Consider the following 24159-nt stretch of genomic DNA (forward strand, 5'->3'; position numbering starts at 1 on the left):
GCAAAAATCACTGAAGCTGGAGTCTCATTTCTCCCTCACTGGCTTTAAGCACCAGCTGTCAGAGCAGCTCACAGATCAATGCACCTGTACATAGCCCATCAGTAAACAGCCCATCCAACTATCTCATCCACATTCTGTATTTATTTATTTATCTTGCTCCTTTGCACCCCAGTATCTCTACTTACACATTCATCTTCTGCACATCTACCATTCTAGTGTTTAATTGCTATATTGTATTTACTTCGCCACCATGGCCTATTTATTGCCTTTTACCTCCCTTATCTTACCTCATTTGCACTCACTGTATATAGACTTTTTTTCCTACTGTATTATTGACTGTATTTTTTTTTATCCCATGTGTAACTCTGTGTTGTTGCTTGTGTCACACTGCTTTGCTTTATCTTGGCCAGGTCGCAGTTGTAAATCAGAACTTGTTCTCAACAAGCCTACCTGGTTAAATAAAGGTGTGATAAAAAATATAAAAAAATAATGTGAAATAAGTCAAGGGATATTAATAGCTTTAACGGCACCGTATGAGTTTCCAGGTAAGTTATGAGAAAGAAGCAGCATTGCGATTCTCAGCTGACACCCACACAAACATGTTTCCCTAAAAGACATTCCAACTGATACAATCTAACACTGCACATTTCTGGTTGACAAGGTATCAAGAGATGAGCACATAATGGATTTCAACACCACAAGGTCACTAGAGTCATTGAAATGAAATATATTTGAGGGACAGTAGATACCAGAGCATTGGTGTAAGCAACTAGTAGACAAACATCTTCGAACGGAATGGCTCCAATCACAAAGCTAGTCATTCTACTGGTTGTTCTAGACGGGACTTTCCTTGCAGGCCAAGAAACAAATCATATTCTTGTGGAAGGTGACGTTTTTTCATTTGAAACTCCGTCAGAGGTACTGTGTGATCTTTAAATCCACTGGTGAAGAAAGCCTGCTGTTGTGGAACACATCTAACCCTTCACTTAGTAATTACTAAATTAAAAGCTTGTTCAATCTGGATTGTACAGGGTGGAGTGCTGGACAGCTGGCAATATTTCCCACCAACAACGTGTCTCTCAGTTTGCAGGCATAATAGTCATGGAATATTCTGCCATTTAGGATGGACAGTAGACCTGCAATGTAAAGGTGCAAGTGGTGGTGACAGCATGACGCTTCAATGGTACACACAGGAAAATTCAAGATATATTAACCCGGAAGCCTCTCACGGGGGACCCAACTGGCAGAATCCAATTCATTGAGAATAACTCCTCTCTCCGCATTACCAACTTTACCACGGAGGACATAGGCATTTACATCTGCACTGTAGAGGAAGGATATCATTGGAGTAGTAACCTGATATTGACGTATGTTAAGGGCCTGTATATGCATGGCTTTGTGGGAGAGAGGCTTGCACTACCTTGCTTTAATACTGACTCAAATATGACACAGATATGGTGGGACACCTACAAGAAGGGAAAAGGCATCACATCATTGCCATCTGAAAGCCATTCGAGTGACCTCGCTGACCTCAGAAAGCAGATGCATGTGGTGGATGGAAGAGAGACTGGGAATTACTCGCTGGTCATCCCATTCCTGATGCTGAACCACTCTGAGGTTTACTCCTGTCTGAAGCATCACAATCAAGTGAAGGATCTCGTCCAAAAGGTATATGCTAGTGGTCTGCCCAAAGTCTGACCAGCTCACACAGTTCTTCTCAGAAGGAGAGGAGGTTGCTCTCCGCTGTAACTCTAATTCTAGTCTAACCGGCTTGAGTGGAAAAGAAAGACTGCTGAAGGGGACGATGTCATTCTGGTCAAATCTACTTGACAATTTAGAAAAGCAACCATATCGGAGGATTTGAATGGCCAAATAAATGCATCTCAACCTCACATCTCTCTGGTCCTCTCTAACCTGTCACTGGGGGACAGTGGGGAGAACTATGTCTGAACGGGGAGGTGAAGGGGTGTGTGTATGGATAACTACTACCTTCTTAATTCATGAGGAGAAAGACCCCTTTGGGATCGACTACGCTTTCTACACAATGTGGTCTTTATTGATGGTCTGTGGTCTGCTGGTGATGGTCTGTGATATGATCGCTATGAACCTGAAGACCAGGAGAAGAGACCAGGCTTCTCAAAAGAGCAGGAGGGTAGCAGCCTTATGGAATGCCTGAAATATTATTGGTTTGTTATTATACAACTGTCATGAGAGGGAAATATGATTTAATCAAAAGTTATTCCAGAAGGCTTATGGAATGCCTGTGGCTGTCTGTCTTCAAAGCCTGAGGCATTGTGACGTACAGTAGGGTGACTGCCATTGGATAGACGTATCAAGACAAGGCTTGTCCATCAACCCCGAGGGAAATGTAGGGGTTGGCTGGTGTAATTGTGTTCTCCTCACCCTGAGAAAGACCTTGGGCCATTCTGTCAGAGAGAGCTGACAGGGATACAGAAGAGAGCCTTGTCAGGGGACAGCCCTGTGGTTGTTTTTTAATTCTTTAAACATAGATTGAAACTATTTACGTATTTGTCACATACAATTGAATCAAGCCCTAGGTATGGAGGTACAAGACACAGAGAGGGGTACAAAGCAAATGATTAAGAAACTGTATTTGAGTAAGAAATTGTATTTGGCTCATTCCTGAGATCAATACAAACAAGAAACAACAACAAATACATTCCACTTAACTTCACATTCAGTTCAATTTAATCTGGTAAAATCTGACACCCCCAGTCATAAGTCAAACTGATTCTTATTAGAAGATTTACCTCTGAGGCTCACTGGGTCATTTTAGGATTAGCTCTCAAAGTCAGGTGACCCAAACTGAGCAGTGAATTCACCAAACCAAATCAAATATTGCTCACAAATGGCAGCAACTCCTTGAGACGTTACACTTTAAAGTCTCCTGTAAGCCATCTTTTATACATCCCATTGGCTCTTCAGTTAACCGGTGATGTCATTAAGGACAGGCGTACAAAAACCATTAGCTCTTCTGTCGCCCAGGGCGACCAGGCCGCTGTGGTTGGGGGGTGATATAGCACTTTAATGTATTTAACCAAGCAGCACCATCTAAGAACACAGCCAAACCACAACTTTTTACTCTGGACTTATAAGGTTTAATATTTGACATTGTTATATCAAAGCTGCTAAACCAAGTTTACTGTGGATTAGGATTTGTATTGTGTATGAACCTAGAGGCAGGTAGCTAAAGTAACATGGGCCAAAGAAATCTAAAAGACTAAGGAAATTATCTTTATCTTATTGACGCACTGTTTGATTTTCAGCATACCAAAACAAAACATCTTTCATTTTCTGGGCTCTGGCTCATAGCGTACTGTGAGTGTTTTCCCTTCTTTACGTCAAGCTGTTGTTGGAAAGATAAGATACGTTTGTTTATCTTATCATGTTAAATCAGATTTTTTTTAAACTAATGACCCAGAGCAAATATTTTCATTTTAGTCTGAGCTATTGGCAGGGTACCTGATTTATAAAAACAACAGAACCGTTTGGCGTAGGGATGTTTCTGTGACAGAGAAGATAGGACTGGAGGTTGTGGTTGTGTTCGAAATTGGCATATGAAATATAATAAAGCCTTATGGGAATGCAGAAACCATCGTAATACTCAATGTAAGTCCGCAATAATGGATTTGATTTGAATAGATTAAGCAATAACTAAGAGCACAAAACGTTCCAACAGAGTCATCATGACGGCAGATCCATCACGACGGCAGAGCCCTCACGACGGCAGAGCCATCACGACGGCAGAGCCATCACGACGGCAGAGCCATCATGACGAGAACAAGTGTGTTCAGACAACTGATGTGTAATAGTAGAACACTTTATATACAGGTAACTACCAAAATAAAGGAAACACTTCAGTAAATGAAGGATACAGATTATATTGAAAGCAGGAGCTTCCACACCGGTGTGGTTCCTGAGTTAATTAAGCAATAAACATCCCATCATGCTTAGGGTCATGTATAAAAACGCCCAGTCTCCCATTATTTTGACTACCATGGCTAGAAGAAGAGATCTCAGTGACTATGAAAGAGGGGTGTCAAAAGGAGCATAGGGGGTTTAAAGTGGGGTTTGTGTGTGTGTGTGTGTGTGTGTGTGTGTGTGTGTGTGTGTGTGTGTGTGTGTGTGTGTGTGTGTGTGTGTGTGTGTGTGTGTGTGTGTGTGTGTGTGTGTGTGTGTCTCTCAGTCACCAGATCTCAACCCAATTGAACACTTATGGGAGATTCTGGAGCGGTGCCTGAGACAGCGTTTTCCACCACCATCAACAAAGCACCGAATGATGGAATTTATTGTGGAAGAATGGTGACACATCTCTCCAATAGAGTTCCAGACACTTGTAGAATATATGTCAAGCTGCATTGAGCTGTTCTTGTTCATGGTGGCCCAACAACCTATTAAGACACTTTATGTTGGTGTTTCCTTTATATTGACAGTTACTTGTAGGTTGTCAAAGTTATCAGAAAAAAAGGGGAATTCAAAAAAAATCCTGCATTTGCTGAACGGTAAACGGCATTCAAGCCTGAACTAATCTCTACAATCGCACGGACTCTTCCCTTCAGCAGCACATTAACCTGACTGGAGAGAACCATGTAGGATCATTTGTTAAGGTAAAGTACGACAAGCCCCAAACGATACCAGCCCATCAGGTAAGGGTGCTCTCGAGATTTGCCACCAATGCTCCTTATAGGACACATCACTGCACTCTATACTTCTCTGTAAACTGGACATCTCTGTATAACCATCGCAAGACCCACTGGTCGATGCTTATTTATAAAACCCTCTTAGGCTTCACTCCCCCCTATCTGAGATATGTACTGCAGCCCTCATCCTCCACACACAACACCCGTTCTGCCAGTCACATTCTGTTAAAGTTCCCCAAAGCACACACATCCCTGGGTCGCTCCTCTTTTCAGTTCACCGCAGCTAGTTCTAGTTTCAGTTCGCTGCAGACTGGAACGAGCTGCAACAAACACTCAAACTGGATAGTTTTATCTCAATCTCTTCATTCAAAGACTCAATCATGGACACTCTTACTCACACTTTGTGTGATGTATTGTTGTTGCTACCTTCTTGCCCTTTGTGCTGTTGTCTGTGCCCAATAATGTTTGTACCATGTTTAGCGCAGCTATCATGTTGTGTTGCTACCATGCTGTGTTGTCATGTGTTGCTGCCTTGCTATGTTGTTGTCTTAGGTCTCTCTTTATATAGTGTTGTGTTGTCTCTCTCATCGTGATGTGTGTTTCGTCCTATATTTTTATTTTATTTTTAATCCCAGCCCCCGTCCCCGCAGGAGGCCTTTTGCCTTTTGGTAGGCCGTCATTGTAAATAAGAATGTGTTCTTAACTGACTTGCCTAGTTAAATAAATGTTAAATAAACAAATACAAACAAAATCAGGGTTTGCCATTTGAATGCTATTAAAACATGTTGTTGACTGTGTTACAGTAACTGTGAGTACGATAACAGTATTGGCAACGCCCCACTGCAAACTGTCGAGGGAGTCATGAGGGATGGTTGGTCGAGTAGTTTCTTTAGAAAACGACTTGTTTACATTCAACACCAGAATCAGTGCCTCTCAACTACACTACTTCATTACAGCTCTCCTGGATACACATACATCGTGTAATGCAATTTCTACTTTCAATTTGATCCCAGGAAAACCAACACCCACCTATTTATTGAGGTAAGCATCGCAAAAACAAGAAACACAAAACAACATATACAGGCTATGCAGAGTCACCGCCCTATGTATCACACTGCCTCCTGGCCCGCTGGACACTGGGCTGTGGCACTCTGTCGCCACGCTGGACTGCATTGACTTTCCTCCCAGAGATGTTATCATGGTTGAAGGTCCACAGTGTATTCAGGGAGAGACCAAAGAGAGAGGTGTACATATCAACCAGCGGCCACCCTGACCCATTTCCTGTTTCCTGCTTCGGTCTGTCATCAGGGTAGACATTAGCAACTACTGTAGCAGGTAGACAGACACATACATGAAGCATATTGACAGTACAGTAAAATCACTGTCGACACACTAATGAGGGAAAAAAACGATCAATAGAAGTATGAAGTCTGACAAAAGTTCAAATACTTTTCCTTAATCAGTTCGAGAGATGTGGTAAACACTAACTTGAAACAATTTTACTTACCTAAACTTTATGCGAACAGACACATTCTTGCATGACCTTACAGTATAAGCTCTAGGGCAAAGGGCTTTCTTTGTCAGGAGTTTCTTGACCACGAAGTCTGTCTTAGAACAAGTATTTAGAAAATACCAACATTCCAGACCTCCCCCATTTGGAGTGAAGTGATTACCTAATTCCATTATTTTCCCCAGATGGAATCACTTTCTCAGTAGCACATTAAGTCCTTAGAGGACTGTTGAGGTTCTAAAACAAGCCAGAGAAACCGTTGACTCGCCACAGAACCGATGCGGCAGATCAGATGTGTGTTTCTGATAGACTAAACTCTGCCTGAACCTCTACAACTCTGGGGAATACAAAAGAATAGCTCCTATATGAATGAGGAGAAAGCTAACGGACACAACCCCACAGGCATCCCATTGACATGGGCAGTGGGGACAAGGGTCTGGTTTCAACCTTCAGGTCTCCACACAGAAGCCTGTGGACATCTTCTTTACCTCCATCTCTCTGCAAGGAGTCTAGATTTACATGTTACATGCTAATGTTTCTGTGTTGGGAGGTGACACTGTGACCTTGTCAGCAGGTGCCTGGCCTGATAAAGACCCCTCCCACTAGGACTTTGGAGCAGACAAATAGACCAGATTCGAACAGAAATGGAGAAGGATTGAGAAAGACACAGGACGACTAACAACATAGTTTATCTACAGAGGTCAAATGGATAACGGAATTACAAAGGAATTGCCTACAAATTGAGATAAAAATGACCACTAGCTAAAAGCTTCCCACAAACTATGGGTGTTTGCATTTACCCTTTGACATGGTTCTTGAAAATAGATTTCAAATGGCATTTGATGTCGGTCTTCGTCTGTTTTGAGATCAGCACTAGGAATTTCTTTAACAGAGCTTACTCTTCGATTAATTCATTAATAATATTAACCTGAGGTCGAACGATTATGATTTTTCAAAGCCGATACCGATACCGATTATTGGAGGACCAAAAAAAGCTGATATCGATGAATTAATATCGATTAATTTTTATATATATATTTGTAATAATGACAATTACAACAATACTGAAATAACACTTTTATTTTAACTTAATATAATACATCAACAAAATCAATTTAATCTAAAATAAATAATGAAACATCTTCAATTTGGTTTAAATAATGCAAAAACAAAGTGTTGGAGAAGTAAAAGTGCAATATTTGCCATGTAAAAAAACGAAGTTTAAGTTCCTTGCTCAGAACATGAGAACATATGAAAGCTGGTGGTTCCTTTTAACACGAGTCTTCAATATTCCCAGGTAAGAAGTTTTAGGTTGTAGTTAAGTCTAAATATTGCTGTTACATTGCACAACCTTCAACTTTATGTCATAATTATGTACAATTCCGGCAAATTAATTACGGTCTTTGTTAAGAAGAAATTATCTTCACACAGTTCGCTACGAGCCAGGCGGCCCAAACTGCTGCATATACCCTAACTCTGCTTGCACAGAACAAAAGAGAAGTGACACAATTTCCGTAGTTAAAATAAATTCATGTTAGCAGGCAATATTAACTAAATATGCAAGTTTAAAAATATATACTTGTGTATTGATTTTAAGAAAGGCGTTGATGTTTATGGTTAGGTACACATTGGTGCAACGACAGTGCTTTTTTTCGCAAATGCGCTTGTTAAATCATCACCCATTTGGCGAAGAAGGCTGTGATTCAATGATGAATTAACAGGCACCGCATCGATATGCAATGCAGGACAAGTTAGATAGACTAGTAATATCATCAACCATGTGTAGTTAACTAGTGATTATGTTAAGATTGATTGTTTTTTACAAGATAAGTTTAATGCTAGCTAGCAGCTTGGCTCCTTGCTGCACTCGCATAACAGGTAGTCAGCTACTAAATCGGCCCTAATTAATCGGCCATTCTGATTAATCGGTCGACCTCTAATCTTAACATGCTATCTGAGATAAGCATCGATCCTTGGTCAAACAGAGAGCATTAAAAAAATATTTAAAAGATATATATGAGAAGCATTTTAATAAGTCATAATAATGAATAGGTGGTTGAGAAGGGCAACCTTTCAGTCAGGAAATTCTTGGAGTGGAACTTCAATGGCACCACCCTCTCTTAACCTCTGCCAGGTCATCTGCCATAAACTACACTTGTCATGAAAACCTTCATACCTGCCACCTACTGGCACGCGGTGCTAATGGAAGCTGTGGTCACTTGTTTGTATAAGGTTGGAATGTTCCCTTTTGTTTAACAGGTCTGACGGCAGGGGCTGATACACTGTTGGTTGGTGGATCGCACAGCCGTAGAGGTTATCACTGTTGGAGAAGAAGAGGAGTTCCCTTTTGTTTAACAGGTCTGACGGCAGGGGCTGATACACTGTTGGTTGGTGGATCGCACAGCCGTATAGGTTATCACGTTTGGTGAAGAAGAGGAGTTCCCTTTTGTTTAACAGGTCTGACGGCAGGGGCTGATACACTGTTGGTCGGTGGATCGCACAGCCGTAGAGGTTATCACTGTTGGAGAAGAAGAGGAGGAACCCACGGTCTCATATCTTAGGTCTCATTTCATTTACCTGTGTAGTATTTTTCACTCTCTCTTTATCCATTCCACCACACGGACAGGATGAATCTCACTCTGAGGTGACAGGTTAAAGGTCAAAGCATCACACTCCAGCCTTTAACACATTTTAGAGCGGTTGCATTTCCCCAAACCTCTCCCTTTTAGTTTTTCACCAAAACAAGTGGCTGGTCGGAGCAACAGATCACAGACTCAGGATTGTGGCTTTAAATGCAAATGCATAGGAAAAGGTGTGTGTCCAGGAGTGCTTACGCTTAATTAGCCTGATGTGAGAGGTCAATAGGGAAGCAATGAACCAAAGTGGCCCTTCCTACTTGTAAGATCCCTCTCAGTGCCCCTCATGGCCCAAGGGGAGTAGTGAATAACTCCAGGTGGTTGTGGACATTGGAGGAGGGAAACATTAACACCACTCCTAAACAAACAAACCCCATTCATCACACAACCACTAGTAAAATGTATTCTCTAGTTGTAGATCCACATACTGTAAGAAACAGAATGACATTTGCCTTGCCTCCATACAACTGGACACAATGTCATCCCATCCCATTCTCCTTTCAGATATGTTGCCAAAGTCAGACCTCACGTTAATATTACTTCAGATATAAAAATCAAAACCCCAACCCAAAACGTTTAGGTTCAGTGCCTGAGCCGTTTTGTGGGTGAGAGCAGTAGAGACCCTTTCTGTAATGCTGCCAGCATTGTAAGGCAATGTGTGGACCGCAACACCATCTCCTGGGCTGAGCAACGACCTGTGAACTCCGGTTCCTCCCTTCTGACTGAGCAGCAGAAATGCAAATCACCAGGAGTCTTGTGACTCCGAGAACTGGTCTGATCAGATTCAGTAAGGGAGGGAGGAATGGAGAAGGTAGGGAGGGAGGGTGGGAGGGAGGGGAGAGAAGGAAGGGAGAGAAGGAGGGGAGAGAAGGAGGGGAGAGAAGGAGGGGAGAGTGGTAAGGTAGTACCTGCAAGCTTTTCTTCCTGTGCTGTGTGCCTTTTACATTTGTGCACATTTCAACCGCGTTGGACCCAGGGAGCAGAAGGGAATCCAATATGATAAAAGTTATTATTATAATAAGCCCCAGTATATGTTACCGTAGGAGGGGTTTGCCTGAACTTGCCTGCTCTGCTGAAAAAAAGCTCAACAAATCTATGCAGTATGAAGACCTTTTGTCCCATAACAAATCCAATTATGCTATTCTCTCAGAGCGATTCAGAGTAACAAAGTAAAGCTGATTAAACGCAGGGCTGACAACCACAGTCGAGACAAACCCCCCATTGATCCAAAAGAGCCAGAACAATGCTTCACCAACCACCATCTCTCTTGTCATTTGCCATATGGCAGCAGCCAACGATGCCCCAGCCCCTTGGTAGCCTACCCACAAACCCCGGGGTTGCATTCCACATGGCACCCAGTATTCCCGGTAACATTTATATATTTTGCATTACTTGCCTCATATATACTGTATTCTATCCTATTCTACTGTATCTTAGTCCATCCCGCTCTGACTTCACTCGTCCAAATATTTATATATTCTTAATTCTATTCCATTACTTGAGATTTTTGTGTATTGTTGTGAATTGTTAGATATTACTGTGCCGTTGCAGCTAGAAACACAAGCATATCGATACACCTGCAATAACATCTGCTAAACGCATTGACAAATAAAATGTATACAGTGCACTACTTTTGACTAGGGCTTATAGAGCTCTGGTCAAAAGTAGGGCACTATATAAGAAATAGGGTGCCATTTGGGACGCAGATTAGGAATCGGATCGGATCAGAATCACTGGCTGCTTAATTGAAATCCTACATGCGACCAGCACAAACCTAATTCAGCAGTGTTCTTTTGAAGTGCTCCAAGTCAGTTGTATAACTTTCTAATCCCCATCTCGACCGCTTGGCGCCTACGAAGACCCAGAGGATTAGCCATGTAGCTGGTACTCATGGAGGGAACAGGCTGCTGGCTACAGCCTACAAATGCCATGGCCAGGAATAAAGGGTGTCCACTCTACAATAATAATGCAGCGGAATGTCGCCTGCCTTGGCCTTACCATGACATGGGATCTGCCTAGGTACTCCTTTTAAACCAGACTTAAGTCACATGATGATAGACACAAGTTATGAGATATGCAGATTTACCACGGTAGGGTGAAACTGTCTGGGCCTGTAATTAAAGAGTGTCAGGAAAGAGACACATTATCAAATGAAGACTTAATTAGGATTGTATGGCTCAACAGTTTGGTAATATAGTCATTATAGTCAATGCCTGTTTGTGTTGGTGTATACAGTTTCTTAGGTACACCACCCTGTTCACCAAAATGGTTCACTCCTTTAGACATGTGGCTTGCTATATAAAGCAGGCAGACAGGCATTGAGGCATTCAGTTACTGTTTGATTGAACGTTAGAGTGGGCAAAACGAGTGACCTACGTGACTTTAAGCGTGGTATGATCGCAGCAGCAGATGACCACACCAAGTTCCACTCCTATCAGCTAAAAACAAGAAGAATCAGCTCCAGTGGGCACACAATCACCAACACTGGACAATTGAGGAGAGAAACATTGCCTGGTCTGACGAATCCCAGTTCCTGTTGTCAGGATTTGGCATAAGCAGCATGAGTCCATGGCCCCATCCTGCCTGGTGTTAACGGTACAAGCTGGAGGCAGTGGTTTAATGGTATGAGGAATGTTTTCCTGGCACACGTTAGGTCCCTTGATACCAATTGAGCAACGTTTCCATGCCCCGAAGAATTCAGGCTGGTCTGGAGGCAAAGGTGTGTCTGACCCGGTACTAGATGGGTGTACCTAATAAACTGTTCCATTCAATTGCTAGTGAGTAGGCCAGTTATATATTTTAGAAGACAAGACACCACTCCATTTAAAGGAGCAGGGAACTTTCAACTGTGGAGTTAATGTTTTAGGGTCTTCTAGAAAATAAAAGAATGCTCCAAGTGCAATGCGATCAAAGCTTCATTTACATTTAACTAGAGGTCGACTGATTAATCGGAATGGCCGATTAATTAGGGCTGATTTCAAGTTTTCATAACAATCGGAAATCGGTATTTTTGGACACCGATTTGGCCGATTTTTAAAACATTTTATATATATATATTTTTCACACCTTTAATTAATCTTTATTTAACTAGGCAAGTCAGTTAAGAACACATTTTTATTTTCAATGACTGCCTAGGAACGGTGGGTTAACTGCCTGTTCAGGGGCAGAACGACAGATTTTTACATTGTCAGCTCGGGGGATACAATCTTGCAACCTTACAGTTAACTAGTCCAACGCTCTAACCACCTGATTACATTGCGCTCCACGAGGAGACTGCCTGTTACGCGAATGCAGTAAGCCAAGATAAGTTGCTAGCTAGCATTAAACTTATCTTATAAAAAACAATCAATCACTCATAATCACTAGTTACTAGTCACTGCATATAATCGATGCAGTGCGTATCGTTGCTCCAATGTGTACCTAACCATAGACATGCCTTTCTTAAAATCAATACACAAAAGTATAGCTTTTTAAACTTGCATATTTAGCTAAAGGAAATCCAGGTTAGCAGGCAATATTAACCAGGTGAAATTGTGTCACTTCTCTTGCATTCATTGCACGCAGAGTCAGTGTATATGCAACAGCTTGGGCCTCCTAATTTGCCAGAATTTTACGTAATTATGACATAACATTGAAGGTTGTGCAATGTAACAGGAATATTTAGACTTATGGATGCCACCCGTTAGATAAAATACGGAACGGTTCCGTATTTCACTGAAAGAATAAACGTCTTGTTTTCGAGATGATAGTTTCCGGATTCGGCCATATTAATGACCTACGGCTCGTATTTCTGTGTGTTATCATGTTATAACTAAGTCTATGATTTGTTAGAGCAGTCTGACTGAGCGATGGTAGGCAGCAGAAGGCTGGTAAGCATTCATTCAAACAACACTTTTGTGCGTTTGCCAGCAGCTGTTTATGACTTCAAGCCTATCAACTCCCGAGATTAGGCTGGTGTAACCGATGTGAAATGGCTAGCTAGTTAGCGGGGTGCGCGCTAATAGCGTTTCAAACGTCACTCGCTCTGAGACTTGGAGTAGTTGTTCCCCTTGCTCTGCAAGGTCCGCGACTTTTGTGGAGCGATGGGTAACGCTGCTTCGAGGGTGGCGGTTGTCGTTGTGTTCCTGGTTCGAGCTCAGGTAGGAGCGAGGAGAGGGACGGGAGCTATACTGTTACACTGGCAATACTAAAGTGCCTATAAGAACATCCAATAGTCAAAGGTTAATGAAGTACAAATGGTATAGAGAGAAATAGTCCTATAATTCCTATAATAACTACAACCTAAAACTTCTTACCTGGAAATATTGAAGACTCATGTTAAAAGGAACCACCAGCTTTCATATGTTCTCATGTTCTGAGCAAGGAACTTAAACGTTAGCTTTCTTACGTGGCACATATTGCACTTTTACTTTCTTCTCCAACACTTTGTTTTTGCATTATTTAAACCAAATTGAACATGTTTCATTATTTATTTGAGACTAAATTGATTTTATTGATGTATTATATTAAGTTAAAATAAGTGTTCATTCAGTATTGTTGTAATTGTCATTATTACAAATAAATATTTAAAAAAATCGGCCGATGAATCGGTATCGGCTTTTTTTGGGCCTCCAATAATCGGTATCGGCGTTGAAAAATCATAATCGGTCGACCTCTACTTTTAACTTCATCCCATTAAAATATGATCAGTATTTATTGAAGCATTTAGGCCTACATAAATCACATTAACTCAAATGCTGTCGTGACATCGCACAACAAAGACCAGGCGAGCAATCCTCTTAATCACAGGGTCATTTCCCAAATGTCTAAATAATGACCTTTATCCCGACATTCTGTGTTTTCTGGCCTGTAGCTGTAGCTTTTTTTTTCTCAAACAAAGCTTGTAAATTTGCCTTGAATTTGGGTGTCCTTTAGTATTGAATCATGTTTACGACCTACACATAACCTATGAATATGAAAACAGTAAATATATTATGATCATTAAAAAAATATACGTTCATTTCAAAGCAAACATGAGCAGGATTAAACAAAGTTCTATAGGAATGTGAACATTGATCATAACATCAAAAGAGGGTGAAACAGAATACTTTTTAATATCTCACATGTGACTGTGACTGGGGTTTGGGTTTGAAACAGAGGGACTGAGGTGGGTGTAATGTACCCTGTAACAGCTGTAGAAGGTTTGGACACAGCTGTAGAAGGTTCGGACACAGCTGTAGAAGGTTCGGACACAGCTGCAGAAGGTTCAGACACAGCTGTAGAAGGTTCGGACACAGCTGTAGAAGGTTCAGACACAGCTGCAGAAGGTTCAGACACAGCTGTAGAAGGTTCGGACACAGCTGTAGAAGGTTCGGACACAGCTGTAGAAGGTTCGGACACAGCTGTAGAAGGTTCGGACACAGCTGTAGAAGATTTGGACACAGCTGCAGAAGGTTCAGACACAGCTGTAGAAGGTTCAGACACAGCTGTAGAAGGTTCGGACACAGCTGTAGAAGGTTTGGACACAGCTGTAGAAGGTTCGGAGAGAGGGTCTGCAGGGGAGGACCTGATCCCTGTGAACTTGATGGCAACATGAAGCCATGGGTCCAGTTGAATTTCAACATAGGAGCTAATTGGGATTTATCCCTTTTGTTTAAATAGAGGTACAGTACACAGGACGGGACAAACCTCCCTGCTCAGTGACAAAATCATTTCACACCCCATGTGCAGGGATTGGACTGGTGACTTTAAAGGTTTAATGAGGAAAGCTCCTCTTTGGTGTTCCCCAGGTGGATGGATAAATGTACAGTACAGCGTTTCAGTTTCAGCAAGCTGAACAGCTATAAAACTGGACTGGTTCTGATTTTGTTTGAGATTGATTGAACATTTGAGGCCAACAGTGCTGAGGCTGGGCCTGCAGTAACGAGACAGACGACAAGACCCATATAAACAACTCGTCAACTGTCGATAAAAGACAGTTGGCACCCCCCCTGAATATATTGTTATTTTTTACTGCTGCTCTTTAACTACTTGTTACTTTTATCTCTTATTCTTGTCCATATTTTTTTTAAACTGCACTGTTGGTTAGGGGCTCGTAAGTAAGCATTTCACTGTAAGGTCTACACCTGTTGTATTCGGCACATGTGACTAATACAATTTGATTTGATCTTTCCAACCAGAACTCAACAAATCTCTGCTTCTCTGATTTACTCCATAGCAGCCCATGGAAGTGACACTGAAGTTACAGGAGATCTTACAGGTCTGCTCGCCTTGTGACGATCTCATTTCTCTCAGTAAATATGAGACCACATATGACGATCTGAGCTCCCAGAGAACTCATTTCTCTCAGTAAATATGAGACCACATTTGAACATGAACTCCTTTCTTCCCAACAACAGAGTCTGTCAAAAAAAAAGCACACAATTAGACACAGTGCTTCAGCTTTAAACAATATGTTCTGTAAAGGCCTGACTTCAAAGTCAGAATGACTGGCCACTTCGTTTGGAAGAAAATGAACATGTAACCCGAGGAAAATTGGACTGATCAATTCACAGTCAGAAAATATAGTTTCAAGCGTTAAATTGAAGATGGGCTTAGGTCTTAGGCAACAACAAAAAAATGCTGAATGTTACATTTTACTAATTGGAAATGCTCAGGTCATGGAAGGGAATTATTATTTTACTCACGGGAAGAACAACTGTGATTATTGTAGTATATCCAAGCTTAGGAATTCAATAAACAGAATGTAAAACAGGAAATGGCTTCATAGAAAGGAAATGAATGATCCTCTAATTTATTTGACTGAGTTGTATTGCTTGCTTTCCCTTGGCATGCCAGAAAAATGAGTAACTTTGCAGAAAAAAACCCCATGGATACTCCTAGTACTAGTACAAAGCATGATTTATGCATAAGACACCATCCAATCACATTCGTGGCATAAAAGTGCTGAACTTCAAAGAAATATCATCAAACGACATTTCTCAAGGGACGTGCTTGTATCTCTGGTTGTGGATAGAGGAACCGTGCCCCTTTACGCTCTGTTCCATTCAAAGAGTTGAGCAGGGTGCCGAACTTGCCTGCACACTAAAATGGAGGTTAATCAGCGGTTCTTCATACTTCACTGCAATGCAAATGAACACCGCAACACTCTGTGATGAGAAAATACACAGCATGAAACCACCCAGATATCAAAACACAGAAGATTCATATCAGTTGAATATTTAGGATCTGCCACTCGGTCGATACAGCAGATTATGGTAATCAAGCATCCTTAACCCCAATATACCAGGACAATAAAATACAGCAGATTATGGTAATCAAGCATCCTTAACCCCAATATACCAGGACAATAAAATACAGCAGATTATGGTAATCAAGCATCCTTAACCCCAATATACCAGGACAATAAGAGAAAGCAGGTTCACCCCAAGATGGAAGCCTCTTCCAGGCACACAGTGGCTTGAGGGATATGGTGTGGACAAATCAAATACATCTGTTTTCACAAAACCATTCAGAAAGATGCCAAAGGGTGGTAATTAGAATCAAAATCTGAAACTGAACTGGATTCTACAAGGACACATCCCTCTGCAGCCATGGGAAATCCTAGGAGAACCCTGCCAGAGGTTTTCTGTTAACTAATATACTGACTACACACGTGTGTCCGCCATCGCGGTCATGACTACGCAGGTTAAAATACCAAAATCAACTGTGAATCAATTACATTCATTTCGGGGGCAGGTGAAAACACATGAAACATTGGTGTTGCTAGTTAGTTACTCCTGGATGGACCTCTTTGTATCTGGTTCCTTTTTGTATTCAGAACTAGAAGCACAAGCATTTCGCTACACTCACATTTACATCTGTTAACCTGTTGTAGAATTATTACCCAGAGTCATACAAAATCATGTGTTTCTCTTGTCCAATGATTAATCCACAGACAAAAAAAGTAAACCTAGTTAGTTTTTTTGTTAATACTTAATTATAAATTGGGTGTTTCAAGCCCTGAATGCTGATTGGCTGACAGCCAAGGCGTTTGACAAAACATTTATTTTTACTGCTCTAATTACATTGGTAACCAGTTTATAATAGTTTATAATAAGGAACCTCAGGGGTTTGTGATATATGGCCAATATTCCACGGCTAAGTGGCTATGGGCTGTGTCCAGGCACTCTGCATTGCGTTGTGCTTGAGAACAGCCCCTAGCCGTGGTAAATTGGCCTATATACCACACCCCATTGGGTATTATTGCTTCATTAAAGGGTGTCCACCCACGCTGCCCAGTGTGGGTGAGAACGCGCTTTGGTAATTACATTTCCCTTCCTTATGTTATAAAATACATTTCACCAAGACAAATAGGATTATGTTCTGATTATGTTCTGAATCATCCAGTGGGGTCTTTCTCTCACATATCATTAACATTAAATACAAAAAGTCAGATTTCATAATATATCCTACATTATAACCTGGGTGGTTCAAGCCTTGAATACATTTTGTAGTCGTCTTCAAAGTTGTTCCCGCGGGTCGCAAAAAAAACAAAATTAGAATGAGACGACCTGATGAGGATAAAGTCTTTGAAAATAAAAAGCTTGGTACACGCTCAGTGCTCTGTTTGACATTTCATACAGGTTCGCTTGTTTTTGTGCAAAATCAAAAATATGAACGTCTCAAAATCACCATCCCTCTTGCCTCTTATATTGTTTTATGTCCTGAAGAAAGATGAGTTTGACAGGAAAGTGAGCCGGTCAGGTAGCTAGTAGCCCAGAATCAAGCCGACACTATTAGAAAAAAGGGTTCCAAAAGGGTTATTCAGCTGTCCCCATAGGAGGCCTCTTTGTGGTTCCAGGTACAACCCAATTTTGGTTCCATGTAGAACCCTCTGTGGAAAGGGTTCTAAATGGAACTCAAAGGGGTTCTACCTGGAACCAAAAGAGTTCTACCTGGAGCCAAAAAGGGTTCTTCAAATGGTTCTCTTATGAGGACAGCCAAAGAGCCCTTTGAGGATCTAGATAGTGCCTTTTTTCCTGAAAAATGTAGCTGACACGATGCAGTTTTCCTGATTTCAAACCACTTTCTTTCCTCTGGCCTCCATTGATTTAGTCACCCTAATTCTGGCCATTCACAAAGATAAAAACTCACAAGGATAAAAACTGATTATGATAACAGACAGTATAACAGACTGATTATAACAGACATGAGGTTTGGACCATTGGGTTTCTTATGCACACACCCATGCCCTTATGATTCCACTAGAGGTGAGAAGGGTTTCTAACCTGCAGTACAGAGCGGTAGTTAAAGTCATCCATGCGGTCAAACTTTGCTGAATAATTCCCAGAGAGCAGCATTATCAGTATGTCAGACTACAGGAACATACAACAGCTAAAGGAAACCACATCATCTACAGTAATCGTTGTTTAACACGCGTAGGCTACAGATTACAATTAAAGTACTGTCCTCAAAAATACAGTAACCGTATGCATAATTTGATTGAGAATAATCAAAAGAGCCATCTTAAACCTGATTGGACTAATTTGTGAATGTTCTGAGTATTACAGATGCCCTGGGGGAAAACCCAGACCTAGCTATGTGGCAGGCCATCTCATCTCTGATCCTGTTGACAGCCTCTCCTCAGTGACACTCCGACTGGAGAGTAGGGAGTACCCTACATTACACGCCCAGCCTCTGAGGTAATGGAGACAGAAAGCCTCTCTCTCTCTCTGCCCACGGGGCTGGGTAAAGGTTTAATACAGGTTTGAATTGGTTTAAACATTACTATCATAGCTCGGAACTCAGATCTCGACCACCACTAACCTCTGCTTTGAGCTGTGACCCAATTGAACATCATGGCGATGACAAGTGTGCACCTTTGATTTGAGAGGACTGTGTGAGGGCAGCTGAGAAGTTCCCAAGTCTCCTCGTGGAGTATTTCTGTATACTGTTTTTCAGTCCAGAGAGAGAAAGAGAGAACACAAACAGACCCCACAGAGCCCCAGGACAGCAACACAATTACACCCAACCAAATCATGAGAAAACAAAAAGATAATTACTTGACACATTGGAAAGAATTAACAAAAAAACAGAGCTAACTAGAACGCTATGTGGCTCCAAACAGAGAGTACACAGTGGCAGAATACCTGACCACTGTGACTGACCCAAACTTAAGGAAAGCTTTGACTATGTACAGACTCAGTGAGCATAGCCTTGTTATTGAGAAAGGCCGCCGTAGCCAGACATGGCTCTCAAGAGAAGACAGGCTATGTGCTCACTGCCACAAACTGAGGTGGAAACTGAGCTGCACTTCCTAACCTCCTGCCAAATAAATGTATGACCATACTAGAGACATACATTTCCCTCAAATTACACAGACCCACAAAGAATTTAAAAAACAAATCCAAATTTGAAACAAACAAACACCATTGTAAATACAACCCATATTTATGTTTATTTATTTTCACTTTTGTACTTTAACAATTTGTACATCGTTACAACACTGTATAGAGACATAAGGTGACATTTGAAATGTCTTTATTCTTTGGAACTTGTGTGAGTGTAATATTTACTGATCACTTTTTATAGTTTATTTCACATTTGTTTATCTATTCCATTTGCTTTGGCAATGTAAGCATGTTTCCCATACCAATAAAGACCCTTGAAATGAATTGAAAGAGAGAAAGAGAGAGCAGAGAGAGGAGGAGAGAGAGAGACCTATCCTAAACAAATGTGTGTGTGTGTGTGTGTGTGTGTGTGTGTGTGTGTGTGTGTGTGTGTGTGTGTGTGTGTGTGTGTGTGTGTGTGTGTGTGTGTGTAGAAAAGGGAGACAGAAAGACATGGCTACCCAAAGAGGAGGGTCTATGTGGTCACTGCACGACATGGGAGGTAGAGACAGATGGTGCACTTTCCCTCTACTGTGATAAATACTCCTCGATATGATCATATTTTTTCAAGAAATATCTAAATCAATTCCCAACTCCTGTCCATTTACTAATGACATATAGCTGGGAATTATTCTGGGTGAGGGAGGATCCGCAAATATTACAAACACAGACGATGCTGGGCAAAATGTACACAGCCCTATAGGACTCCCATCCACAGCCAGATGTGATAGAGCCTGGATTTGAGCCAGGGATTGTAGTGATGCCTCTTGCACTGAGATGCAGTGCCTTAGACTGCTGCGCCACTCAGGAGGCCTTGTATATATGTATATCATTGCCATAGCCTGAGGGACATCCCATGACCAGTAATTCCCTGAAGTATTTACATTGTATTTAACTTACTAGTGTAACCATCATTCATGTTGTTGTTTATTTATATTTACATTGTATATAACTGACAGTAATACATAGAGGAACCATCATTCATGTTGTTGTTTATTTATATTTACATTGTATATAACTGACAGTAATACATAGTGGAACCATCATCATGTTGTTGTTTATTTATATTTACATTGTATATAACTGACAGTAATAGATAGTGGAACCATCATTCATGTTGTTGTTTATTTATTAGCCATTATTTATTTTTATAATCATATTTTCTTTAATTACATTTATCGAGCGAAGATTACAGAATACAACAGCAGTAGTGTTATATCCTGTATACATGATTATATGTACTATTATTACTACTACTGAAATGAACTTGATTTCATTATACTTATTGGATTGTACTTTATTCAACTGAAGTACTGTACCAATATACTATTTGGGCAATATCTACAAATTGTATTTCATGCCAATTAAGCAATCTGAATTCAAATTCAAGACAGGGAGGAGGAGAAAGCAGACAGAGAGAGCAAGAGAAGGAGAGAGCAGAGAGAAAGAGCAGAGAGAGAGAGCAGAGAGAGAGAGAGCAGAGAGAGAGAGCGAGACAGAGAGAGAGAGAGAGAGAGAGAGAGAGAGAGAGAGAGAGCAAATGGAGAAGGCGAGATCAGAGGGTGCGAGAGAGAGAGAGACAGAGACAGAGAGACAGAGGGAGAAGGAGAGAGCAGAGGGAGGGAGCGAGAGAGAGAGAGAGAGGGAGAGGGTGAGGGAGAGAAGAGAGAGAGAGCGAGCAGAGGGAGAAGGAGAGAGCAGAGGGAGAATGAGAGAGCAAGAAAGAGAGAGAGATAGTAAAAGAAAGGAGAGAGCGAAAGAGAGAGTGAAAGAGAAAGAGCGAAAGAGAGTAAAAGAGAGAAGAGAGCAGAGAGAGAGCGAGAGAGGGAGAGGACGAGGGAGAGAAGAGAGAGAGAGAGAGAGAGAGAGAAGCCTGCAACAGGAAAAGATAGAGCTTGACCCTTATATAAAAGTTGGACATTAACTTTATGAAAGGATGTGTAAAACATTTCATAAGGAGCATTCCCTTTGGAAGTAAACGCCATATTCAATACTATAGACTATATGTCTGTCAAAGGCTATACTAAAGGCCCGATGTCTGTTAGTAAAAATGAGGAACTGCAGTTTCTTTATCTGTCTGCTGATTAACTACCAGACATGCTCTGGTCTGCCATCCAGGTCTACACCAGGAAACAGGGTGGCATATTCCACCACGACTTCCTGTGTCCGTGCGTGCGAGAGAGAGAGAACGCACTATCACCATTCTCATGTTTTTTTCTCCAACAGCATCTCGTTACTGGGACTAAATTACTGCAGCTAACTCAGATACTGTAAACGGCAGGCAGAACCAATTTATCACTGAGAAAACAGTCAACACAGCATTCTAGCAAGACCAACACAGAGTTGAAAGCTCTTAGAGTATACTTTAACAGGCCTAGTTTATCATGTGTTTGAAAGCAAAGAGGGATGGACGAAAGACCATCAGGCACGTTACACAAGCCATCCATCAACCTGGCAGGGAGGCTCAGCAGCAGACCTGTCTGTCCCAGGACATGACTGAGTGAGGGTTCCTACAGCAGTCCATTACCATCCTCCACCAGCACCATACCTGCATCTTCCAGCCAGGTAACAGCCCCCATCCCTGATCCCCCTGCCAGGAGCCACCGAGGATAACGACCAGACAGCCTGCATCTTGCCTCCACATCCTTGTTGTTTTTAACCACGTCTCAAATTACACCCGGGGGTGTCTCACCGTCCCCCATTCCTGGTTCATCACACCGCCACCTACAACTACCCCCCCACCCCCACCCCCAGGTGGCACATCTGTCTCTGCCCAGCCGCAGCGCCACGTTGACTGGTGATGTTGTCACAATGGGTGACCAGGAGCACTTTCCATCAGAACACCACATAATGGACTGTGTCCAAGCTAATGAGGAGGAATAGTGTGGACAGAGGAATAGTGCAGATAGAGGAATAGTATGGACAGAGGTATAATGTAGATAGAGGATTAGTATGGACAGAGGTATCTGTTGTGAAATATATTGTCATATTTTTCAAATTGTATAACTGCCTTAATTTTGCTGGACCCCAGGAAGAGTAGCTGCTGCCTTGGCAGGAACTAATGGGGATCCATAATAAATACAAATACAACATTAGGGCACTATGAAGGGAATAGGGTGCTCTTTGGGATGCATCCTCCGTTTACTGGAGGACCTTTCATCTCAAAAAACGAATTAGTCATCCTCTGTAGTTTTGCTGGTGGCCTCCCAAAACAAAAGCATGCAGAGCCCCAACTCACAAGCCACACGGTTATAAATATGAGCCAGACTACAGATGGTTCTTCACACTGAATTAAACACACTTATCCTCTATTCTGATCACATATCAGTTCATTTACTCCTCTTTTCTGCTCACATATCAGTTCATTTACTCCTCTTATTCTGATCACATATCAGTTCATTTACTCCTCTTATTCTGATCACATATCAGTTCATTTACTCCTCTTATTCTGATCACATATCAGTTCATTTACTCCTCTTATTCTGATCACATATCAGTTCCTAAGTAAGGTTGTCGTCGGTGATGATGTGCTAGGGATTTCAACTAGTTGCACAGATTGTCTAGAAGTGTTTTTTCATTTTTTTTCCTTCCATGTATCGGTGTCCTTATCTAACCTTTGACACAGATGAAACCTCAGGGAAAATATCATACCCGGTGATAAAGTGGTCTATGCTACTATAGGAGGACAACAACATCTCATAGTTTCCCTTCTAAAATCTGCGTATTTTGGATAAACGTCTATTTTTGACACATTAATTCTACTTTTTTACAGGGTTCATTCCATGTAGTGACAGGGTTAAAACAGAAGCAACTCAAAAGCTTAACAGTTTAGACACAAATTCCAAGTGGTTAAGGTTAGGACTATGGTTTGGGGAAGGGCTTTAAAAAAGTATTATAAAAAACAACAACTCGCTATTACCATCAAGTACTCTCACGGCTTGCTAGATCATTTTGAACTGCAGTGGCACAGTGGTCTGAGCAGCGCACTTCGGCTCTGAGCATCACGAGCTCGTACCCAGTGTTGGTCAATTGTTTTCCTTTTTTTTGTTTTTTTTGTGAGTGCTGAGCAGGACGTTCTCAGGACCTTTTCAAACGTCCGAAATCAAAGTATATTTCTAGTGATCAGGCTGAGGAGGGACCCTCTTGTCATCAACAGACATTTTTCTCTGACCACCAGATTTTAGTGGCACTCATACATGGTATAAATGGGTACAGGGATGCACAGCAAAGTGATCTGAGCCAACCTGACAGGACTACCACCACAGCATGAGCACTCAGAGGGGAGCAGCCTAGCAGGAGGAAAGAGGAGGGAGGAGGAGGGAGCAGGGGTGACCAGGGGGGGGTAACCTCTGACTGCAGAATAAGGAGCAACGAGAGAGACCACTCCCAAACAGATGCACTAAAATCCACATAGCAACAGCAGCAACCCCCCGTGAACAAAGCCCTCTTCTCTCCACCACTGAGGGTGTTACGTACAACCTCTGGCCTCCGTGGATGCATCTGTCTGGGGGTAGGGAAAACACTGTACGTGGACAAGACAAGGGTATGGGAGCCTCCATGCTCATGTTAGTCTACATTAACATCCATTGCAATATTGAACAGTGGATCAGGACCCTGTAATACTGGCCAAACGTGTGAAATTGAAGCTGCATGCATGGCATAGCACTGCACACAGAGGGTGGTATGTATTTAGTACAATCTAACAGGGGTGTGTTCTGTTCCAAATGGAGCTCATAGTTTCTACTCCTTGAATAAACCAACCTCTTGATTTAGGAATATAACACCTACAAAACATAGAAATGAGGTCATTATTGTGTAATAATAACAGTAACTAGTCATCTGTAGCCTAATAATTATCTTGTGGAGAATCAAACAGTCCTCTTTTGTTCGGGGAGTATCATTTGTTAATATCAAACACAAAAACAAATGTTCAAATATATTTCACATTATAATCAATTTGAACGTCTCATTTTACTCAAATGACAGGCTACATTTTCTCCACC

At 41.7% G+C, this 24159-nt stretch overlaps 1 protein-coding gene across 1 annotated transcript in view; it reads right to left on the reverse strand.

Annotated features, from left to right (window-relative positions):
• LOC112225641 (ly6/PLAUR domain-containing protein 6) overlaps nucleotides 1–24159 on the reverse strand; it is a 41119-nt gene that overhangs the window by 16293 nt on the left and 667 nt on the right. The window lies entirely within an intron of this gene.

The sequence above is a fragment of the Oncorhynchus tshawytscha genome, linkage group LG26 (assembly GCF_018296145.1).
Source record: "Oncorhynchus tshawytscha isolate Ot180627B linkage group LG26, Otsh_v2.0, whole genome shotgun sequence".
NCBI classification, from domain to species: domain Eukaryota; kingdom Metazoa; phylum Chordata; class Actinopteri; order Salmoniformes; family Salmonidae; genus Oncorhynchus; species Oncorhynchus tshawytscha.